The following is a 22876-nucleotide window of genomic DNA, read 5'->3' as shown; positions in this document are numbered from 1 at the left end:
ATGTAGCTGGATAAAGCCTACATTTGGGATTAGTGCACAGAAATGCTTTTACTGCTTTCTTTTACAAAAACTGAGCAATACTTCTTGGTTTTGGGCTAGAAGCTTTTTAAGCTATTTCCTTAAAATCTCAGTTTTAAAGCAGTCCATTCTGCACTGTGTTTTTTGGACAACATTTTTCTACCAGGTCTGTGCAGCACATGTTCCCCTCAGCAGCAAGTGGAGGGATTGCTGCTCCCACTGCCCGAGAGGCAAGGAGGGCTGGGTCATCTGCCCAGCTCTCCCTCCCAGCCTTCCCCATTTTTAGACCCAGTTGTGCTCATAGCACCAACGTCAGTGGAGGATCCCCTCCGTGCTTCTGGCTCTCAGCTGGTGACAACCACAGAAAGATCACAGCACTTGGAAGAAGTGCTCGGGAGGACACTTGACAGCAGGATAAATTCTTAGCTAGGAGCAACGCCGCCTTGAGTTTTTGTTCTTTGATCAACAGCGCTTTAAATTGACACTTGGACTTAACTTGCTTTAACTTCTACATGCAAACTAGCCCGAAGTAGACAGGTCCCTTGGATGGCTCAAGGATGCCTCCAGATGAGCTCTGGTGAGCATCAACGAGGCAAACTCTGTATCTTCTACCCGCTCTGTCCCCTTGCAGGAAGCACCCACCGCCAGGATCAAGGCTGCAGCAGCACGTTGGTGTTGGCTCATCTGCCCTCACATCCCCAGCTGTAGGAATTTCTCTTCCGCTGCCCAAAACTCTACCCAAAAGCCCAATTTGGAACCTTCAGGTCTGAAAAATTCGGTCTCACCTTGGGCATGGCAGCACGCAAACTTCCCAGACAATGTCAGAAATGCTCACGAAACATAAGAAGATGCCTTGTCTCAGCAGCAGCAGTAATTCTGGCTGACAATCTGAGCCGGTCGTTGATCCAGTGACAAGGCAGCATGGCCAAAGCTCGCAGTAGCTGAAGCCGTTTATGAACTGCGATCACATTCAGTGGGTAATTTGGGAGGAAAAATGATGGAGAATATATATAAAATAAAAAGAATATCAAACGCAATTTAAATTGAGAAAGTTCTGTGTATTGTGATGAGCTGCTCTTCCACTGTGAAAGTCGAATTTACTATTTTTGAAGGAAAAAATTAGCTTATTTTTTAAAAAAAGAACACCATAAGTGAAACACATGAAAAGGAAACAAAACCTTTTCTCTTGGATTGAGTTAAATGTTCTGTTGACTGGGTATGATTGAGGCTTTCTTACTTTAGTTTTGTTCTGTTTCCCGCCTTATTTTGGAAAGGGGGAAAAACCCCACCACATCTTTATGCTAGATCCACCCAAAAGGAAAGCTTTCCAAGCTAAAAAATGACCATTTCCCATCTGTCCCTGCTCTGACCTTCTGGAGAGGCCCTTTACGTGGCTGCCACCTTGCAGGGGGTATCTGCACTCCCCTGGCTGACACAGGGCTCCTCCTCCCAGCTGCAGCCACCTTCTCCAGGACATGTGACTGGGACACACGGTCAGACGAAAGGGAGCTGGCTGCTATGTATCACCCTTCTAAAAGCTTCTCCACAGCCCACATCGAGCCTGAAGACATCTCCCAAGCTGAAAGAGCTCTGCGTAGCTGTAATTACAGTGTGCTTTGCTCATCTTTTGTATTATCTGCCTGCTTTTGAGTTCTGCTCATCCCATTGCCTGTCCCAGTCGATACAATCTCCCTCTCCACTTGGTGGCTGCCTGTGCTGTTCAGCAAATGTTACTGTCTGCTCTGGGGTGACTGCATGTCAACAGAGGTAATGGCTGAAAACATACCTGGGGACAGTCAGGGCTGTTCCCCTCACTGGTAAGATGAAAGCTGGGTGTCCTGGCACCCCGAGGCCACCTCCTACATGTCTGTAGTCAGCAGTACAGGTGATGCTGGTTAAGCACATGACTTCTTGGTGTGAGTTAGTCTTGATCTTCTTACTGAATGCTTACGCAGATGTCCTCTGGGTCTTGTGAACATGTGTCTTCAATTAATTTTCTTCAGCAGGGCTAAAGTAAAACACTTCTTCAGTTGGAAAACGAGATGGCTGGTGTACTCTACACAGCAGATTTTCAGGCCCAGTCTGCTCCCATTCAAACTCCTACAGGCAAATTTTCCAACGTGCAGAGGCAGCCACGGCTGGTGGGACAGCTAGCGTGGAGCTGTTTGCATCCAACACCTGAAAGGCAGAACAGTTTGGGTAACATGGATTACTCTCCTATAGCATCATCTCCTGGAAACTGGCTCAACACAAGTGTTTGAAAATAATTTCTCTCTAGGAGTCCTGCATAGCTGCAGGCACCCATAGCTCTTTCTACAGTCACCACCCACAGAGGTTTTGCTGTCAGAAACAAGTTCAGTTGGGTGATGGCGCCCAAGACATCACAGCATTCTGCTCTATTCCCTGGAACAGCCTGGACATCAGGGCAAAAAGAAGAAATCCACTGTTTTCAGACATGTAGACTTTAAACTACTTAATCGTAAAAGATGCCTTGAAGACACATGAAGCTAAATCCCTCACAGCTTGAGCCAGTCACTGTCAGGAATTCAGGTGGGATGTGTGTGTGGTAGATTTCCTGACCTCCACATTTTTCTCTTTCTGAAACATCTGAGCTGGGCTTTCAGAGGGTGAGTTGTGGGCAGTCTCCTGCCCACACAGTCTCCTCTGCTTGTAACTGCTTCTCAGACAAATAAAAACAGGTCCAGGGGATAGTTCTTGCCTTGTCTCTCTGGCTGGGGTCACCCTGTCTCACTAAGGAAAGGGCTAGAGTGTGTTGGTGGTGCTTTGAGGTTGGAGGTATGGGAGGAACTTGCAATCCCAAACACACCATGGTACCACTTCATATTTTACCAGAGATGCCAAATTCTGGAGGGATTTGAGTAATATGTACTGTTCCCAGGCCATCTTTAGGATTTTATCATTTTCATTCCAGCTAGAAAGCAACTCAAACAGCCCTTGGAGACTGTGATTTAAATGGCAAGTCCACAAAGACAAAGTACCAATGGAGATCTGGTGAAAATAGAACAAGCCAAAAACTCACTCTCTCTCTCCAGCATACCTAGAGACTGTGCTAGCAGCACGTACATGAGAAATGATCCCTTATCATTCCCAGCGTACTTTTTACTGTTGAAAATTACTAAGAGCAGTGTGAGCAGGTAGCTTTGCATGCCTGCTAATGCTCTCTGTTGCCATCACTCTGATTTCTAATGACCATTTCCTAAGCTCTAGATTCCCTGCAGCAGGGCAAACAGGAGGGTATACAAATTAGGAATTAAAACGAGTGAGCCAGCCAAGGCTGGCAGCCTGTTAATCAGTCTCCTTCACCTGAAGGAGGACAGTTGTGTAGAAGTCAAAATAGCAACCATGCTTTGAGGTCTACCTGCACTCTACGCATATCAAATCCATATTTTGCTTGCTTTCTCATACATGAAGGATGGAAATCTCACTCGGAGTGACTTCTTTGCCTTTGAGCAGATGGTGTAAAGTGTTGCCCCTGTGATCCCGTGAAGCAGTTGCACAACAGCCCAGCTTTGCTCAGCAGAGGCCCCCCACTCGGCAAAGCCGGTGCAGTGCAGAGATCAAAGCCAAATCTTCTCCTTCATGACTTTCCTGTTATAGTTTTTTTCTCTCTTCTACTTTTTTTTCCGTAATCAGAGTCTTGACTCCTTTTTCTTCCATATTCAGGCTTGAGATCAAACAGACCAGACATCTGCTTTGGTATTTTTTTAATCATTTTAATGATTTAATAATTTCTAGGGGAGAGGGAGAAGAGGGAAATGAAAATAATGACAAAGCCAAAAAAATGACACCATTTATTTAATTCAGGCACAGTCGGGAGTGCCTGTTCTTCCCTCTTCTTTTTTTTAATCTTGAGGAAATCATCATGATGATTGTAGCTGATGAACGCTGGCAAAACATTTAAGTAGACATGTGCCTGAAAGCATGAATCACATCTATTTTCTTCTTCTTTTAGGAAATATGTTATACTGGTTAAGGCTTTTTCATCTGAAAATGCAAAAAACCTGTTGCAAACACCTCATCCCTGTGAGGCAGGTAGAGCCTGTGTGCTGGATGGGCAAACAGCGGTGAAGAGTTTGGGCAGCCTTCCCAGTGGGACACAGAGAGCAACAAAAAAAAATCAGTCTCCTCTTCAAAGCTAGACCATATTTTCCATTAAAAATCCATTAATTTCTCTCAACTGCGCCTTATCAGGGGATGAATTCCTGCCACCACCCAAGACACTCGGCAGAGGTATGGTCTCATGCCAGGCTCAACCTCTCTCTCTGACTTCTGAGAAGATCCGACACAGATATTTGAAGTCTTCCCAGTTTTAAAGAGTCATCGAGCTGGGGTTGAGGGAGGAGGAACGTGGCCAGGAGATGTGCAGGGGACAGCCCCGATGCTGGGGAAGGAAATGGTGCTGCTGGCTTTATTCACAGATAGACTCTGTTTCACAGGGCACCCTTGGCTCGCCGTGAGGTCTCATTTTTCAGCCAACGTGACACCATTCATTTTCTAAAAGTTACAGGCATCTTTGGGTTACATATTGGGCACGAGGACAAAAGATTATGTGCAAACTCAGCCATGCTGCTTATGTTCAGAGAGAAGGCACTCAGCTTACCAGCCATCTCTGGGAAGAGGTCCTTTTGCAGAGAGCAATGGGTGATGAGAATTCAGGATGGCATTCTGGCTCCCTTATTTAAACTTTAAAACACACTAAATGTTTTCTGGCTATGGAGAGGTCACTTGAATGTACACACCACGTACCGTCATCTTGCTTTTCATTTTTTTGTGTAAAAGTTTAAAAACTTAAAACAGAAAGTCAATACAAACATAAGATCCAAATGTGGTGTGTAATCCTCCTCTTATCTGCATGCCATTGCTCAAAACAAATGCATTAATGTATTTTATGTTTCATGGTTATGAGTTGCCCTGAGGATAATCAAATCAAAATCAAATGCACCTGCATAAGATAAGGTCGCTGATACTGTTTCCCACCCTTTCCCACTCTGGCTGCTAGTTTCTCTGCAACCGCATTTATTACTCTTTCTTAGTTTCACTGCTCTTTCTTTAAAGATTGCTTTTCCATATGGATAGATTAAGTAGAATTTTTTTAAAAGCTGTATGCTCTGGAGAAATGAGACTCGCTGACAAAGCTGGCAGTCATAGATGTGATCCTATGAGTGAGAAATAGTGGGGAGAAGTGGATCGCAGTCTCCTAAAGAGAGGGGAATTCTTCAGAGCATGCGGTCTATTGAAGTGCCCCTGTCTCCACCTCGCCTGCCCCTTAATCAAGCAATCATATTGGCCCCCTCGCTCTTTTCAATGGGGGGAAATTTGCAGACAAATTCCTGCCAGCGGGATGTTGGAGCTCTCCTGGGTGGTGGGATAAAGATACCTGTCACCTCCGCCCGGCCCCACCGCCGGCTCATGCTGGGAGCATGGCTGGGGAGCCCCACGCTGGCTGTGGGGCCGATCACTTCCAAATCCCAGTCAGAAAGTGAAATAAGACCCAGCTCCCCAACAGCTCGGCAGACCCATTGACCAAGGCAAACAACTGTGTAAGTGGTCCCATATGCTGTAGGTACGTTAGAGGGACATAAATTGTGCTTTGTGCTCATGATGGTGGCAGCTTGCCCCTGCTGCCGAATTGCTCTCGCCTTTTATTTATTGGAGGGGCAGATACTCTTCCCAAAAGATGTGCGAGTGGCACTGCAGCTCTGAGAACAGGATCTTCCCCAGCTGATTAGCCAGGAGCAGTATTTGAAGTGATGCAGCCGCCAATGTTTTAGGCGGTGAGTGCTGCTGTTGCGGGGTACCTGCCAGGCAGCAGCTCTCTCCTCCAGTCTTTGTCCCTCTACTGCTCCCCCATCACCAAATGAAGATTGTATGGGCAAGGATAAACAAAGAGCCTGTTCATATGAGGGAAGTTTTGGGGGCAGAAAGGACTGAAAGGCTCAAGATACGGCAAGGCTTAATGCCGTAAATCTGATTAATTTACCTTGTGACAATCGTAACAAAAAAGCGAAGGCTGGGAGCCGGGGCTGCAGGCTGACCTTTCGCTCGCACTGAAAGGCGGCACAATAGGGGCTGGGGCTGGTCAGGGGAGTGACCCTGCCTTTCACTGCTACCTGCTGCTTCCGACAATGCCATCGGACACAGCTCTCAGGGTGATGAAAGACACCTTCCCGCCAAAGGCTCCTTTCTCCCCCTGCCCTGGACAGGGGGAGCCCGAGGGTGTTTGGCTTGGGCAGAGCCAGCTGTGCTCGCTGCATAAATGGGCATCACTCACTAACGTTAATATCAACCAATAAAAACTCCTCTGGGGACTTCAGGGTTGGACCCTGCGTGGCCACTGCTGCGTATGCAGGGGAGGGGGGGGGGCGTAATTCTGGGCTGAGCTGCCAGCAAATGAGGAAATGCTTTCGAGGGATCATTTCCCACTGCTGCATGGTGCAGAGCCAAAATCCCAGCCTGTGCAGTGGGTTGACCCTATGTCCATGGGAGTTTGCTGCACAGGGGAGTGTCCCAGACATATCTGAAGGCAGCAGCCACGGGAAAGAGATTTTCTGTGCATCCGCTGGAGAGCATCTTCCTTGGGTGCCCTCTCACTGCCCAACAAGCACAGGATTTATTCCTCTCTTGTCCCTTGCTAACCATGCCCTAAAGCATGTGAGAAGGGCATGCGCTACCTTCAGCAGCAGCAGCACATACCAGTGGGAACATCTGGCCCAGAGGCATCCCAGAATAGGAAACAGGCTTAAGTTTTGCACAGCAGAAATGTATTTATCTGAGGAATTAACCTTTGTGTTCAATACTTGTTCTCTGGACTTGTCTTTGTCTCCAGCACCTGCTTTGCCCTGAGTAGCACCCATTCCCACTAAGTACGAACTCTTGCTTGATTGAATTGGGGCAGAGAGACCTTCAGGTGGGGAACAGAAGTTTTGTGTGTAGCCCTGCACCCAGGGCAGTGTTTGGCTCTATACCCAGCATCGTCCCAGCCCCACTGCCTGTCAGGAAAGAAAGATGGAGTGGTCTTGTACCCCTTCATATTTCAAGCCCTCTTCTTTGCACTGCAGTAGTTTGACTTAAGTTCTTTTTGCAGAGTCACTATCACTAGGAAAGTTTGGGGGATTTCACTGCTTATTTTAGTTTTATCAGTATAAAAAAATTTGAAAACTTAAAAAGTAGGTGAAAAATATCTCTAAATCTTAATGGGACTATATACCAGTCAGGGAAAACCCATCACCTGCCTTTAAATGCATTGGCTAGTATATGCACCAAAAAAAAATAGTTAATAAAGGTGTTTTGACTGCGACATCTGCTGCAATTCTTGGTTATGGAGGCTTAATTGCAGACTAGAGTATCAAACTTTCAGAAGGTTTGGGGACAGAGATTGATTGGGGTCACCAGGTTATTCAGAATAAAATCCCAACCCTTATCTCTCAAATGCAGTGTCCAATTGATTTTCTCTGGACCATTACACACCACACAGTGCCATGAAACCCAGGAGGGGAGTGGCAGAACATCACACTTCTCAAAACCCTTTCGAAGCAAACTACTGCAGTCCTTTGCGGGCTCTTTGGGAGGCACAGCTTTTCCCCATAAGGACTGAAGAACCACTGTAGTAAAGGCTCAGCCATTTTCCAAAATCGGGATGTATCCAGAGAGCAGTTGCCAGCCCCAGGACTGCATCTGCAAACTACCCAGCCACATGTGGAGGGCCTGGGTGATTAAAAACACCACTTGCTGTTGAGACAAATCAAGCATTTCCGTACAAATTGCTGAATTCCATTTATTCCAGCAATTCAACCTGCAAAACTGGGAAGAGCTTCAGTTTGTGAGCAGAGCTGGCAGAGATAGGGATGCGTGTGGTGCAATTTGCTTAACAGGAAAACACATTAAGGTTAAAGAGATCTCCTCACACCAAAGCTGTGGCTCATTATCTACCAAGTCCCAGGCAGCTTGGATTTGCCAATCAAATAATCTTTAATCAAATTGCCAACACCAGCCCTGGTTGCCCTCTCCCACGCTACCCTGGGGAAAGCAGGCTTCAACATTCCAGCCAGCCCCATCACCTTCGCCATTGAAGCTCGGGCTTCCTACAGGGGGTTCCTGGCATCCTTGTTTGGTCAACAAGTCATCCCTATTTTCCCCAGTCTCCCCATGGGAGAGGGCTGAGCTGCAGCCTCCCCAGGGACAGGTTTGTGCAGACCTGGGTAAAGCCCAAGCCAGGAGGGGTGGTGGGCAGAGGGGACCTACTTGCTCGGAGTCCTGGCAGCACGTTTTGTTCTGCAGCTCCTAATCCTTCCTGGTGTGCTTCTCACCTTTATGGTCTTCAACGTACTTCATGTTTGGGGAAAGCAGCTTTCCCTTGCGTGTCCATTGATTTACCAGCTCCAGGGTCCAGCTGTTGCCCTGGGTAATTGGCAGCAGTGACATATCGGGCTGAATTTTATTGTATGCATTAGGAAAAGTCAGCAAACAGAGTTGAGTGTCATGTCAAGTATTGCCTTTGACTTTCTATTGCAGCCATTTGAGGTCTGTTTTGTTCTCGGACTGACAAATCCTCTGTTCTAGTTGAGCCTTTGTCTAAGATGTTGGAGGTTAGTCTGAGGAGAGCTGTCTGAGAGACCTTGCTAATCCCTTTTTAGTTTTTTGAACAAGAAAGTCAAGTGTTTTTTATAATAATAATAATTTGAGCTAATAAGTAACATGCTGGCTGGAGCTGCAGCTGCCCGGGGTGGAGCAGATTTGTTTTCTCCATCTAATTAGAAAGCCTTAGCTAATGTCAGACATGTCTTCATTTGCAGATTTTTCCGGAGAGGTCCGGACCCACACAGCTAATTCAGTGTGGGCTCACAGTCCAGGCACTAATGCTGGCTTCCACCACCCCAGAGCTTAGCCCAGTCCCTTCATTTGCACCGTTCAAACCCTGCTCTGCCTTTGCTGCTGAGCATTGTTAGGAGGACCACAGGCTCTGGTGTGGCCCTGAGGCAGGACACCCACCCATGAACCAGCCAGGGGTGCTTTGTGAGGGTAGGTTCCTCTTTCTGTGGGTAGAAATGTTTATTTTATTATTCCTTTAATTCCTCCACGCTGCATTCCTGCCTCATCAAAACGCATTAGCAAACTAAATCTTCGTCATTGAGGGAGGTCTCGCTTCCTTTCAAGGATAACAATTCTTTAAGTCTGTGGGAAGATTAAAAGTGCGGTACTAAGTAAAAAATCATACAGCTGGGGAAGGCAAATGCCCGTAACTGGGTTCATTAACAATATTGTATATCATCTAAATGAAAGAAAGTTTAAAGGCTTAATGATTTCCTTCTCACTGATACATACAGTTCAGCGCCAGCTCAGACAACGAAGAAAGGCTAACCTGTTCTACCTCCATCCTGCTTTGCTGGTTGTTTTGCAAACACTTCAGGAAAGTGTTCAAATTCCCATAAAATTGATTTTTGGTGGAAGTTGAAGGGAAAAAAAATATTTTCTATTGAGTGATTTTTACAATAAGATTAACTTCACAAGACCTCGACTTTGGCCCTAGCTGGCCTTGACAATGCCTCCCTTTTAAAAAGGTGATGCAGCTATCTATAATTAGCCACGGCTAGTTAATAACTCATCTGTTAATGTCCAGGCCTACAAATGGAAGGTTTCAGTGCACAAGGAACCAAGGTTAGGTCAACAAGGATAAAATCATGTCTATTTTAGTTTAATGAATTCCATTTCCATTGTTGCTGCATTTTATTTGGACAGTCAGATGGATAGCTGGGCTTTGGGACCGCTTTTGGAAGGGTTACAGTTTCCTGCAGTGCAGCAGCTTGGGGTCCCTCCACAAGCCTCTCTGGCCATAACGTCATTGCAGAAAATGGTAAGAGCAATATTCTGCACTCTTCTAAGCTTGACTGCCAAATTGTTCAAAGCTTTGTTGGTGATAACTTGCTTAAGTATCACGTTATTGCTTTTAGTATCCCCTGGGAACGAACGGAGCCGTGGTATCTGACATCGAGGGGAGGTATTGCCCCTCACTGCCTGCTGTAGGTCCTCACCCTGTACTGCAGTTCAGAAGAAAGGGCCCCTCCGTTTGCATTCCCATCACTTTAGGTGGGGCACCTGCAAGTACAGAAGCCAGGCTGTTGGACATAGTCCTTTACACATTCCTCTGAAGAGATGCTGTGGCCCTGGTTCATACTGCCTTTCAAATCAAAGACAAAACCAAGGTCCTGGTGTTAGTGCATCTTGGCCTTTGGCTGGGTGATGATACTCAGTCTTTTTTAAATACACTCAGAGGTTTGAGGCATTTGGTACAGGACAGCTGAACTTCAACTGGCTTTGAATAATCATGATTATTAGGCACCTAGCCTCATTCATGATGAAAACTAGCACATAAGCCAGATGATGCTGTCAAATACAATCCCAGGTGGTACCAGCACTTGTTCTAGCTAGCAGTGAGAATTGGCAAGGACCCTTGTCTTGGTAAAAACTGTGATATTTGTTTGCATGACAATCATTAAATATTAGAAGTGTGCATTTTCCCATTTTAAATACAAAAATAAAAATTTCCATGTAAAATTGCACCAAACTGACCCTTTCCCTGAAACTTTCTGCTTTGACGTTTTGTTGAAAAATTCCTGCCCAGCTTTAGTCATGGGAAAGAATTTTCTCCTTAATGTTGTTTTGGTCAGAAAAAAATAAATCTTTGTTTGCATGACTGGGTCTCAGTCATGAAAAACTGACCCCAAAAAACACTGCAAAGAGTTTCCTCTGGCTGTAGAGACTCAAAAGGGGACATGTTATTTGAGAAGATGCATGCTTGAGCAGAGTGGAGATCGGGGGGATTTGGAGAAGAAGAAACCCACTAGAAGCTCCTTGTTTCTTACCAAATGTTTTGTTTAGCGCAGAGCACTTGGACCAAGTGAGACGCCAGAGGCCAGGACCATGTCACGTAAGGCAGCGTGTGCAAGCCTGCCCTTGCGACACTGCCCATGGGGAGCGCTGGAAAACAAACCCTTTTCCAGGCCACACAGCCCCAGCTGGGCTGGATCTGCCCCTTCCCCGTGCCTCCGACAGGAGCCGAGGCCATCTCAGGAAAGGCAGTTTCAAGTCCTCTGCGAGGACTGAGCAGCACGCCATCCTACATCCCCGACATCCAGCCGGTCCATGAGTCAGGCAGGCACTTATCGAGGTTTTGGATGATTTCTCGGTATTCTCCAGATCTCTTGGGCTTGTAAAGCCAGACAGGAAATCTTGTAGAAATGGTTTTTCCTGTCTGAATCCCAGCCAGGCCCATTTCGAGGACTACCTGGAAATAGCTGGAAGAGTCTTGGTAGAAAAAATTCCCACAGTTTGAGCCCTGCCTAGGGACTGGAAGCTGGGCAAAGATTAAATCCAGTTTTCTCAAATCTTAGGAGGTCCTGGGGCATGTAAGAGAGTGAGGATATAAATAGTAGCACCCCTCTGCTCCTTTAGGCTGGGCTTTCTGAAGGACGTGAGTGACAGATGAACTCAGCTCCCCGACATTTCCGGGCTGTGAGAGCTGAATTCCATGCAGCTCCTCTGGAAATCCCCCCATGTCCCTGGCCAGAAACAGGGCTTTCAGGTGGTGATTCCCACATTTCTCCCTCTGGAAACCAGATTAATTTCCTCATGTAATTGTGCTTCTCCTGTCCTGGCCTCAGGCTTTCCAACAAGTTCTTCTTCCCCTTTGGCTGCATGGTCAATGTCAGGCAAGCTCGCCTCTCTGGGAAGGGTAGAAAAGTTGGTCTTTTTGCCCAACAAAGTCAGAACAGCCTTCAGATTTGCTCCCAAACCTCCTGCCTATAGTCTAATAATAAAGGTTAAATCTTGTATAAACCCAGTCAGCTCTATGGAGGCTGGTAGCTGTTGCTGGCTTTCACACTGGAAAATATCACTGATGGACAAAAATCTTAGGGGTTTCAGGCATTTGTCTCTGGTAGGGTACCAAGCATGCAAAATCATTTGTTGCATTAAGCCCAACCTAAGCAAACTAAATTGCAGTTTCCATGATTAATATTTGAAGCCAGAGATAGGAAGGCAAAAACAACAGTTCAGACCCAAGCAGTAAGTATCTGAACTTGAAAAACACCCACCATTCAGCCTTCAAGAGCACTTCTGAAGCTGCCTGTAGAGAAAATAATTAAAGAGATGAAAGATACAGTGACTGATAGTAATAAATCACAGGCAGCTGTCTTTGCCCTCTCAGCAAACATAAATCACCTTTGCCTTTAAAATATGGCAACAAGCATTCTTCCCAGATTGCTTTGAATTTATTAGACAAGGTCATTAGAAATGTATTAGGGCAAAATCTGAATTTATTAACTGAGTTACTTAATAGCTTAATTGTTCAGCTAGCGATGGGTAGCTCTGCCTACTTTTTTCGGTGAGGAGGAAGACAGCCAGGAATACAGGTTACAGTGCAGGAGGTGCTACTGTCTCCAAAGGCAGACCTCTGGGATCATCTGTAGTGCAGCTGGCATGGGAGCAGGGGTGCAGCTCCCCACTGGGTCCTGGGCTCTGCAGCGGGGACATCTGAGATGGTTTCTAATTAGCATCAGGCAGGTGTGTTGGTCTCCCTGGTAACTGGCTTAAAGTTGGCCAGGGCGTCTTTTGAGAAGGAAACCTGCTACAGGACCTGCAGCTGGGCTAGACCAGAGCTTGTCTTAGGCTTTTTTGTATGTGCTAATTTGGGAGGGCAGTTGGGAAGCTGGGGGGGTCAGACAAGTTCAGCTCCACACCAGTCTCTGCTAGGACCAGCCAGCAGCACACACATCCCTGCACCACACAGAGCCGTCTTCTACGGACGGCTGAATTTTTGTGTGTGTGCATGCAGGAGGCTCTTCTAGCCTTGAGCTTTGAGACACTGAGGCTGAAACTAACTGTGCAAGGAGCTCTCCTCATTGTGCTGCCAGACTTGTGTCCCCACTTGCAGGACACAACGCGCTCTGCAGCATTGGCCGTCCCAGAAGGGACCATCTGCCAGGAGAGGCATTTCTGGAAGCAGCCAAACCCAACAGACTCACTTGCACATGTGCTTCTTTTCCTCTGGGAGAGGATGAGGGAGCAAGCACACAGGTCTGAGTCACCGTCACCAATGACACGTCTGAGGTTTTGGTTTCACAGACCACCAAAGGATGGTCACCATGGCTGCCGCGAGAGCTGGGGCGTGCTCGTGTGGTGCTGCTGGGATAGGGCCTGCAGCACCCATCTGGGGCTGTTCAAAACAGCATAGAGCTCCGCTACTGGAACAGGAGAGAGAGACTCTAAATACCATATTTAGCACGGCCTTCAGCTCACTTAGAAGCTGCTACCACCCAAGCAACTGCAGCTTCCGACTGATAAAAACTCATCACCTGCATCTTCTGCTCTCTTTTAGTTTAGTCAAACACTGCTTTGCACTTGTTCATCAGGCAAAGCCTCTGCTGAACCTGTCAGCTGGGCCAGCATCTTCCTATGTGTCAGGAGATGCAGAAGTGAAGACTTCCAGCAACCACAGGTTCCTCCCAGGATGTCCATTTCTGTGAAAGAACAGCATTTGCTTAGTTTTTATCCATTTCCAGGTAGAATTTGGGGTCTCTTCTTCCTGTTTCTTTCCATGATTTTTCTGCCTGCCCAGGAGAAGTCGAGTACCCCAGGAATTAATACAAGACAGACTGGTAGCTAACTCTTGTTGAAATCAATGGGTATTTCGCTTTGTGGCAGACTTCATGATTAGATCCCCAAATTTTTCACCATGGCTTGTTTCCTCTTTCTCCCTGACAATGGGTAGCTCCAGAAGAAGGAAGAAGGTAAAAGGAGAAAACATGAATTTAATAACTGCAATGACAAATTTTATTACAGCAACTTTATGGAGGGAAAATGTCTCACAATCTTCACCGCATAACAATGTCCCGACAGACATGATGTCATTGAGTCTTAAAAGGTGTTTGAGTTGGAAAATCTTTTCAGCAGTGTTTTAAGGAGCTGTTTAAATGATTAATAAGGTTTATGCGTGTGATTTATTATTTCAAAATAAAAATGTACAGCAGGTATAAAACGTATTTGAAAGGGATGACTGTGTTTACTAATGTTGCAGGTGTTATATTGCCAGACAATATCAAAATAAATATGCTTAACTCTAAAAGAAAAACGTAGCATCTGGTCAAATTTTATACATCTGTATATGTGTGCCCTGACAATTTGTTTTAGAAGGAAGAAGTAGCTGGGCAGAATATTATTTCAGACCTCATATCATGAAATAACACAAACATGAGGTTTCACCTGTTTTCCCTGCTCACTAGAGATACCCCTAGTGTATATGTGATGTATATTTTGATTAAGTGCACCCATTAAAGCTATTTAATGGTATTTATTATTGCACATTTGAGAATTTTTACCTAATGGGCAACACCTAAGTTTCTTCCAAATGGGGCTTGTTGAAGTTAAACTCTTACTCCCTGCTGCACAGACACAGGGAGGGATGGCTGCTCAGGGTGAGAACAGCACATGACTGATACCAAAACAAACCACAATTGGCTGTTTTCAGCCTTTCAGTTGTTTCTCCCTGAAATTCCTCTTTCCCACATGTAATGTCTACCTGCAGGCAAAGTTATAGTTTCAGCAAAACCTTTCTGAGCCAGAGTGCTATTTTTTTGTCTTAAAAATTCAAAGGAAGTCTGAGACTGCCTTTATTTCCAATGGAAGTTTTTCTTATGGGGAAGTTTCAGTGGCAAACCAGATTTGCTCAAACACAGTGTGTTTTGTAGATTTCTGAATCACAGAAGATTAGTTTAGATGATTAGAAATAAGGAGACTTGGGACCTTCTCACACAACACCAGCTGTGTGATAACTCCTTACTCTCTTTTCTCTTTAACTCTCTGAAGGTTACGAATGCCTATGCAGATATTACCATGCTCCAAGCACCGAGATTAAGGGTCTAGATGAGAAGTTCCATTTCCTCCCCAGGACTTATTTTCTTCATGCTCCCTCAAAGGACACCAGGATACCTTCTGCTTTCCTCACATGTCCATCCTGGATGCCCTGGATGCACATCACCACTAAGCATCTTCACAGCATCAGAGTGAAGACTCAGGGACACAGACTCACCCTGCACAGAGTAATTCCTAAAAATAAAAGTTGCTGGGGAAGCAGAGCCTCTAAAGGAGGTTGGATTTCTTTATCTAGAAGTGCTTACTTCCAAAATTTTCAACTTCCATCCCTTGGGCACGAATACCGAGCAGGCAGTCGCCTGTGTCCGGAGTGCCACTGTCCCCTCCTGCTGCCCTGTAGCTGCTGTACCCTGCACTGAGGGCCCTGCTTATATTGCCAACAACACAATTTTGGCATCTTCTGGCATTTCTAGCCTTTATTAAAATAAACCCAAATGGAAATTTCATTCTGCCTCCTCTGGAGTTTCCATGGAGAAGATCTAATTATCTTTCTTTAATAGCACTAATTGGTGGACTCACAGCCCTGGCCGTTCAGCCCACTCCTCCATGCTCCCTTTATACCCTGCACTGCCCCGGCCTCTCAGGCTGGATGGGATTTAAGCCTGGTCTGATGGCTTGTGAAACCACTTTGACTTCTTGCCCTCAATTCGCTCGTGCTACCTGAGCTCCCCGACCTGTTGACAGAGGAGCTTTCCTTTGTCTTTGCAAATTGACACAGCTGCACACTTCGCAAATAGACTCAGATGTTGAGCTTTGGGCTGAATGGATCCTCCAGATTAGTGTGGGGGAGAATTAGCTTTAAAAACGCTAAGCTGGAGCCAGCAGCAGGAGAATGGAGTGAAGCTCTTTATCAGGATTCACTGCCATAGAAAGGGGCTCCCCACTCTCACAGTGATATTTACTTCCCTTTGGGGAGGACATTCCTACAGCCGATAGCTCATCATGACCCTGTACCTCCGACCAGAGTTAATTAGCCTACTGTATAATGGGGAGATTCGCCCAGAGATTACACGCAGTGATCTCTCACCACACACGCTGTTTGCTGAGTGGTTTGGGGCTCTTGGCAAGCACAAAAGCACAAATGCAAGCAGCAGAAAATCTGGCACAGGCAGGGATTGCTGCCACGGTGCTCAGCAGAGCTGCAGGCAGGGGCCGAGGCTGAGCTCTGCCTGGTCCCCGCTCTCCCGGGGTCCCACACCTCCGTCCTCATGGCACGATGGACATGGGGCGCGTAAGCCCTCACAAGGCTTTTTTTTGCAAATGGCTTGGAAAGTTGGCCATAGAGGTGAATTTGCCCAAACTGGAGCAACAGAGTAGAAAAGAAAGGTGATGGTCACCTCTGCCTTGCAGTAAAGCCAGGGTGTGAGCCACGGAGAAAGCATCTGTCCTAGGCCAGGCAGGGGAAGCCATCTGCCTGCCCTGCCTTCTCTGGAGGCAAGGGGACAAGATCAGCACTGGAGGCAATTAACACTGAACAACTTGTTAATGATTTTATAGCGGGTTAAAGAAAATGCCTCAAATAAAACTACAGGAGACCTTCTATAACTCTACATGGCTGTAAATATGTATTAACTTAATTACTATCAGCAATTACAGCTCAGTTTGGGAACAGTTAAAGAGGGTGCACACAAAAAGGGATTATTATCCTTAGAAAATGAGTGTGAAGATAAAAGGGATTTCATTCATATTAGCTAACGAGCAGGGGCAGAGGTGCAGAAATGGCATCCCCCTCTGCTTTACACTGCTCATAAAGGGGACAAGAAGCAGCCAGGCTCAGTGTCCCAGGGCAAGCGGGGGCCACATATGTGCCTGGAGAGCTCCAGGGGTGGCACTCCCAGGAGGGTGGAAGGGAAGAGCCTGGTACCAAGTGAATGCCTGGCCCTCTGAGGGGACATGTGCTCACCGGAGTTACACCCTCATGCTCATTTACTTCATCCTCAGCCACTTCTTGCAGAGGGCTCAGGACCAGCTCCTGTTACCCGTTATAGCACTCATTCTGCTCCTGGATGTTGTTTCCCTCATTTTCCTCCTGGGCCTACTAGCTTGTACAGCTTACAGCTGCAGGAGCTGGTTGGACTTGTTCAGGATGGCAGATCTGTATTTCACAGGCATCACATTTTGCCCAGAAATGCCTAAGCTGATTCCAGGAAGAGCTAGAAAAGCATCTCTCCTTGGACTGAGCATCTGTATCTCCTTTTCCTGGTTTGTTAGAATGGTTTCTAACCCTATTCCTTGAAGATAAATGCCTGATTTCTGTTAAATGTGCCCTGATTCCCTTTCCTGGTTTTGAGTCTTGTGATAACATTCCCTACTAAATTCAATATTTGTTCTATTACTTCTTCGTATCATGACTTTTAAATGTGTAACCAAATGCTCGTTTCTCAGGATTGCGCAAAATTGATTGAGCTCTGCAAGTCTCTTTCCAGAACGTTCACTTCTGCCTTCAGACAATGTTTGTGACTCCCTTGGCACTCACCAATGTTTCAGCACACTGCAGTGTGCGGACCAGAAGGCGATAAGTACTTTCCTGTGACAGATGTCTCCTATCTGTCCCGGGACCTCCTTGGTGTTTAGCCAGAGCAGCATCACTCTGTTGGAGTGAAATCCTTCCAAGGACCTCAGTTCTCATTCTGAGCCCTCCATCACCTGCTGGTCTCCTCTTTCTGCCTTACCTCCCCCTCTCTAGTGTGATTAACATTGTCTTAAATATTCATCCCCTGCTCTCGCTGGCCTGCTTGAAAGCTGAACTCACAATTAAATACTAACTAGTGTTTAAAGGCCAATTGTTAGTCAAAAGTGTTGGAATATTTTGCCTTCTGCATCTGTTTCTGGTGAGGTGAGTCCCTAAATAAACCGAGTGGGTGTTGCTGGTGGTGGCTGGTGATACACAGAGTATTTCCCAAGCACATCTGCTGGTGTCTGCCCAGTTGCCTGTGACACATGTGGACTCCTGCTCCACAACCCAGACCTGGGTTTCAGACTGCCCCAGGGCAGGATTGCTGGGGTCTCCAGGGTACCCTGGGCTAAGCCTGCAACTGCTCCTGCTCTTTAAAGATGCAAAGTGTCCTTACCCAGAATCCCCAGCCTTTGAGATTGGGGAACAGAGCTGGAAACCTGGTGAGATAAAGCTGCTTTGTGATCACCAGTGCTTTTGTCATGCACCGAGGCTGTCAATACAATTGCAATATTCCTTATCAAGTGCTTAGCCTAGCCTGCCCGTTTGGGGCCAGAAGGCAGAAGGAGCCTGGGGAAGCAGGGGGAGATAGGGAACACAGCTAACAGACCATGCTGTAGCCCTGAAAATGGAAAACCTAAAACCAGGCAGGCTTCAAGAATCGGGAAAGGACGAGGGGTGTCTGGACGCTCCTGGGTTACCCTCATTTTTTAAACCTGGGCGCAGGCAACTTTTTCAGGCTGGCTGCCCATGTAGGTGCTGCTGTTCCTGACTGCCACCCCAGGACCTGCCTTTTCTGAGGTCCCCAGCAGCAACTCACTCTGCCGTGAGCATCAGGTCCCCCCTGAGCACCCAGAGATTTCCACCCTGGCGGAGTGACCTTAGCAGCGCCTGTAAGTCATGAACAGGAACATGGCAGGCTCCAGTTCTCCAGTGTGAGCAGAGTCATTCTTTTACTCTCTTACAAAACACATTTATCACTACGGAATATGACTTTTGCATGTATCATCTGCTTTTGCTTCTTGATCTACATCTACTACCCCGAGCTCAGCTCACTGCTGTTCAGCACTGCTTTATTGTTAATTATCCCTCAAATTACAACCTCTCCCAAAGGCTTCTGCCACCATCTCTGGTAAGAAACCTGTCTGAAGAGGAGCCCGGGTCTGGGCTCTGGAATGACATTTGGAGCAGTAGCAACGTTTGAATGCAACGGTATTTCCTTCTGAGCAAGAAAAAAAAAAAAAAGGACCCTTCAACTTGTTTTCTCTCCCCCATGCCCCCCTCCTGGAGGAGATATTCTCCAAGACTCACAGATGGGATCGTTTACAGTTTCCTTTTGAGCTGCCTTGGCCCTTTCAGGTTTTGTTTATTCGAGCTGGGCTCTCAAACAGGGAAGGGTGGGATGGGGAAGGCCTCCCTTCCATATTCCGATTTGGATTGGGGTTGCTCAAGTTCCCTGTCTGACAGAGGATGATTGATGAGAATGATGCTGGCTGTAAACCTGGGAGTGTTTGGAGACCAGGCAGCTCTGATCTTTGCGGGGCCTTAAATCCCAGTTGTCGGAGCAATGCGGGGAATGGCATCCCAGGGTAATTACAAACCGACAACAGGAAAAGCCAGTGGAAATGGCAGGCACTCCGGCTTTGCGGTGGGACGGCTGGAGGAGCGGTTGAGGCTTTTTTTTTTTTTGCTTTGCTTTGCCTGTGAAAACACACCCACGTGGTCCCGAGCTGAGGTCAAAATGTGCTTGCAAAAAGCAGGGTCTAGAGAAGATGAGGAGATCCACAACAGAAAATAGCCTGGAAAGCTGCTGGAAGAGCTGGTGAGCACCCCAGAGAGAAGGAAGTCATTGCTACATGAAAATCTTTGGCAATTGTCCTGGCAATGGGATAAATACACACTTGTTAAGAGCATGAAACCAGATGGCGACAGTGCTGGTCCAGCCTGATGGCCAGAGCTTCCTGTAGCCTCCTCTCCTGCTAGCAGCTCTCATTGCACAAGTGCAATTGCCTCAGTTTCTCCAAACTAAGGCTTGAAGGGAAAGGCCTCCAGGAGAGGATGAGATCCCCATTCAACTCATGGGCCCAGGTGGCAAGGATGGGAGGCACAGGGGACTGCCATTGCACGTGAGTTGGAACAGTGGCCCTGCTCCAGGTGCATGACTTGATCAGCAAAGCTCTTCAGGGGGTGTTTACAGGGAAGATAACTTTAATCTGGTCTGGCACATGTGCTAGGAGTGGCTTTCAGCAAAAACCATCCAGCAGAATCTTTTGTCGTTCCTGACTTGAGCAGGTTAGCACTCCCAAGCTGCCAAGGAGCTGAGAGGTGCACAAGGGCCATACGAGATGGGGATGGCTATGCCCATGCTGGTAACTACTACATCAAGTACTGGGTCATCAGTTACTCCTTTCCAACCAGAGGATGGCCAGCATGGACTGGCACTGCTCTTCACTGGTGCTGCTGAACAGACCTGTCCTGGTGTTAGACTTGCTGAACTACAGGGGGTGTGACCTGGGTTAGGTCTCCAAAAGCTTTATTCAAAGCTATAAGCACCCTGAAGCTTCTAGACTGGAAATTTAACAAAACCATGAGAGCTGAGCTAGAAGAAAGCATCCAGGGGTGAAGCAAGGCCCTAAACTAGATGCACTTAGAGTAGCTGCTCCAGTTAGACTGGATGACTCCGCAGGCCTGGGAAGGGAAGGAGGGGATTTCCCCTCCCTCCGCCTGTGCTGCTGGTTTAAATCCAACCACAACTGAGCAGTAAATAAGAGTTACCACCCGGCAGCTGCCAGGTGACCTGTGTGCAGTGAGTCAGTGAGCTCTGGCCACACAGCCCTGCGGACATCAGCAGAAGAGGAAGCTTGGGCTGAAAAGCATATTTTCATTTGGGCGAGCCCTGCAGCGCTCCCTGCACACCAGTGCTGCAGCTGCATCCCAGGATGCAGCAAGTGTCTGCGCATCGCAGCTCAGTAGTCAGGATACACGGGGCCAACGGCAGAGCAGCATCAGTGGCACCCTGCAACTGGAATAGCCATGATTAAAGGGGAGCCAGTGCCATGTAACACTGCTGAGCAATCTGTAATCAGCAAAAGGGAGTCGTGGTGCTGCTACTGGTCAGGCTGAGCCTGTAGCAGCTTGGGCACATTCATAACTGCCTTGGTGACAGTAGGGTTACTCATGTGGGGCAGGGTAAATGTTTGAATACAGGGAGGATGCTAAATATCTGACAGTTCCCCAGACCTGACAAACAGAGAGGGATTTGAGCAGACATTTGAAGGGCAGAGCAGATTTTTTATTAGGGACTTCCTCTCCTGGGCAGATGGGACAAAAGGGGATAAAGCCAAGCAAAAACACACAGCTGCTTATTTATCACTTATATTCAGGAGAGCTGAGCCATACACGCCTCCCACTGTGCAGGGGCTGCACAAATACATGAGGAGACTCAGGTCCTGCCCCAAAGTTTCCATTCTAAGATGAGGAATTTTTTTTAAAAAAAAAACCAAACTCAGAGGAGTAGCAGCTCTGAAATCTCTCTGCAGATCTCCATCTGGTAAAAGAAGTGCAGACAGGGGCATGTTCTCTCCACATCAGCTGCACAGCGAGAGCGGCTTAGATGAACTCTCCTGGCTGGTAATAAAATGATTTTACATATGTAGGAAGCAGGATGTGCAAAGCCCAGGAGTCTGATCTTGTTTCTGAGATCAAACAGAGTCTTATTGTACAGGGGTGTGGAGCTGATGTAACTGTCTAGTGTGCCGGACACAATCGCCGTGGTTACGCAGCTGGACCGGAATAAAGCAAGTCTGTATCTGAACTCATTAATTTTTACAACCAACTGAACCGCTCTGCCTTTTTCTTTTGCCTTTTCGGTGGCAGAGGACTGTCGCGCTGCAGCAGAGGGGCTCCCTCCAGCCCTCGGCCCCTCGCTTGTGGTGCAGCAGGCTGGGGCTGGCATGGTGGGGAGCAGCCAGACCCATGCAAGCCCCCCCAGCCCAGCGGCCCACCGTATCCCTGGGGATGCTCAGCCAGCTGCACGGGTCTGTTTCTGAGACAGGCCAGGAGCTGGGGGGATTAGGGATGAAAACACAGGTTTAACATGAGTGGAGCTGTTGCTCTGTCAGCTACAGGTTATGTCAATGTTTCCATTAGAAACCCCCATTTGCAAAGTTTATAGCTTGGCTGTGAAAGTGCCCTCCAGGCTGGGCTCTGGCAAGTCAGGGAAACCCGCGGTTTTCTGCTGAAATATTCGATGCAGCTGCTTCTATGCTTGCATGTTGCTTTCCACCCGCGTGGAAATCAAGGGGGCTTATTCAGTAAACTGTGCTGGCAGCAGGACGTGACATGCTGTGCTGGAGTGAGCCCCTGTGCGTGGTCCCTGCCTGCCTTCAGGAAGAGTGCTGCATCCCCAGGGCAGGGCAGGGCAGGCAGGGCTGGCAGGGCTGGGCAGGGCTGCCTGGCCAGCACTTGCACCGTGGGATCCCGGGCTCCCAGGCAATGCTGCAATGCAAACAATGAGGTGAATGTACCAAGAGGCAAACCAGAGGCACAGCACCAGAGCCAGCGACCAAAGCCCCTGGTGAGCTGTGGCAGGGTGAGGGTGTGGGACTGGGACTCCTGGTTGTTTCTGGCCACCAGCCCAGGACCAGGAAGCCACCCCATGCTCCTCCACAATAACCATCCCCATGCTCCCACAGTGGCACTCCCCAGGAACCTGGCTGACAGCTGAGCATCCTTGTCCAGGTGCCCAAGATGCAGCCATGGCCCGGGGACGGCACGAGCCCAGCACTTGGCAGAAGGTTTTTATGCAGCGGCAGGAGCCCTGCAAGAGGCTCCTCTGGCTGGCAGCATGCTGAGCCTGGGTCTGTCCCTGTCTCGGCTTCTTGCTCCCAGGGAGTGCTGCCTGGTCATGGACCAAATGCTCATCCAGGCCTTCTCCCTTCATCTCACACCTTCCCGCTCCTGCGAAGCTGCTCTTGACACATACAGATTTGCCTATTTTAAAGAGTTGCCAAGAGCACTTCCAGGCTGGGATTTTGCTGTGAGCAGGACCTCCTGGGGCAGGCAAGACTACTTTCTTCCCTTGCTCTTTCCACCTGGAAGGCTGGAAAAGAGAAGAGAGAAAGATGCCAGCAAGCCCCTAGGCATGGTGCTGGGTCCCCTCAATGGCACAACACCAAGCTTCCCTTGCAGAGGGGTACACGCACATCCCCCTGCCTGGCTGCGAGCATCTCTGGTCCC

Source organism: Leptosomus discolor, chromosome 7 (assembly GCF_034619465.1).
Source record: "Leptosomus discolor isolate bLepDis1 chromosome 7, bLepDis1.hap2, whole genome shotgun sequence".
In the NCBI taxonomy this organism is placed as follows: Eukaryota; Metazoa; Chordata; class Aves; order Leptosomiformes; family Leptosomidae; genus Leptosomus; species Leptosomus discolor.
The sequence above is the reverse complement of the archived record's forward strand: the minus strand, read 5'-3'. Positions refer to the sequence as shown.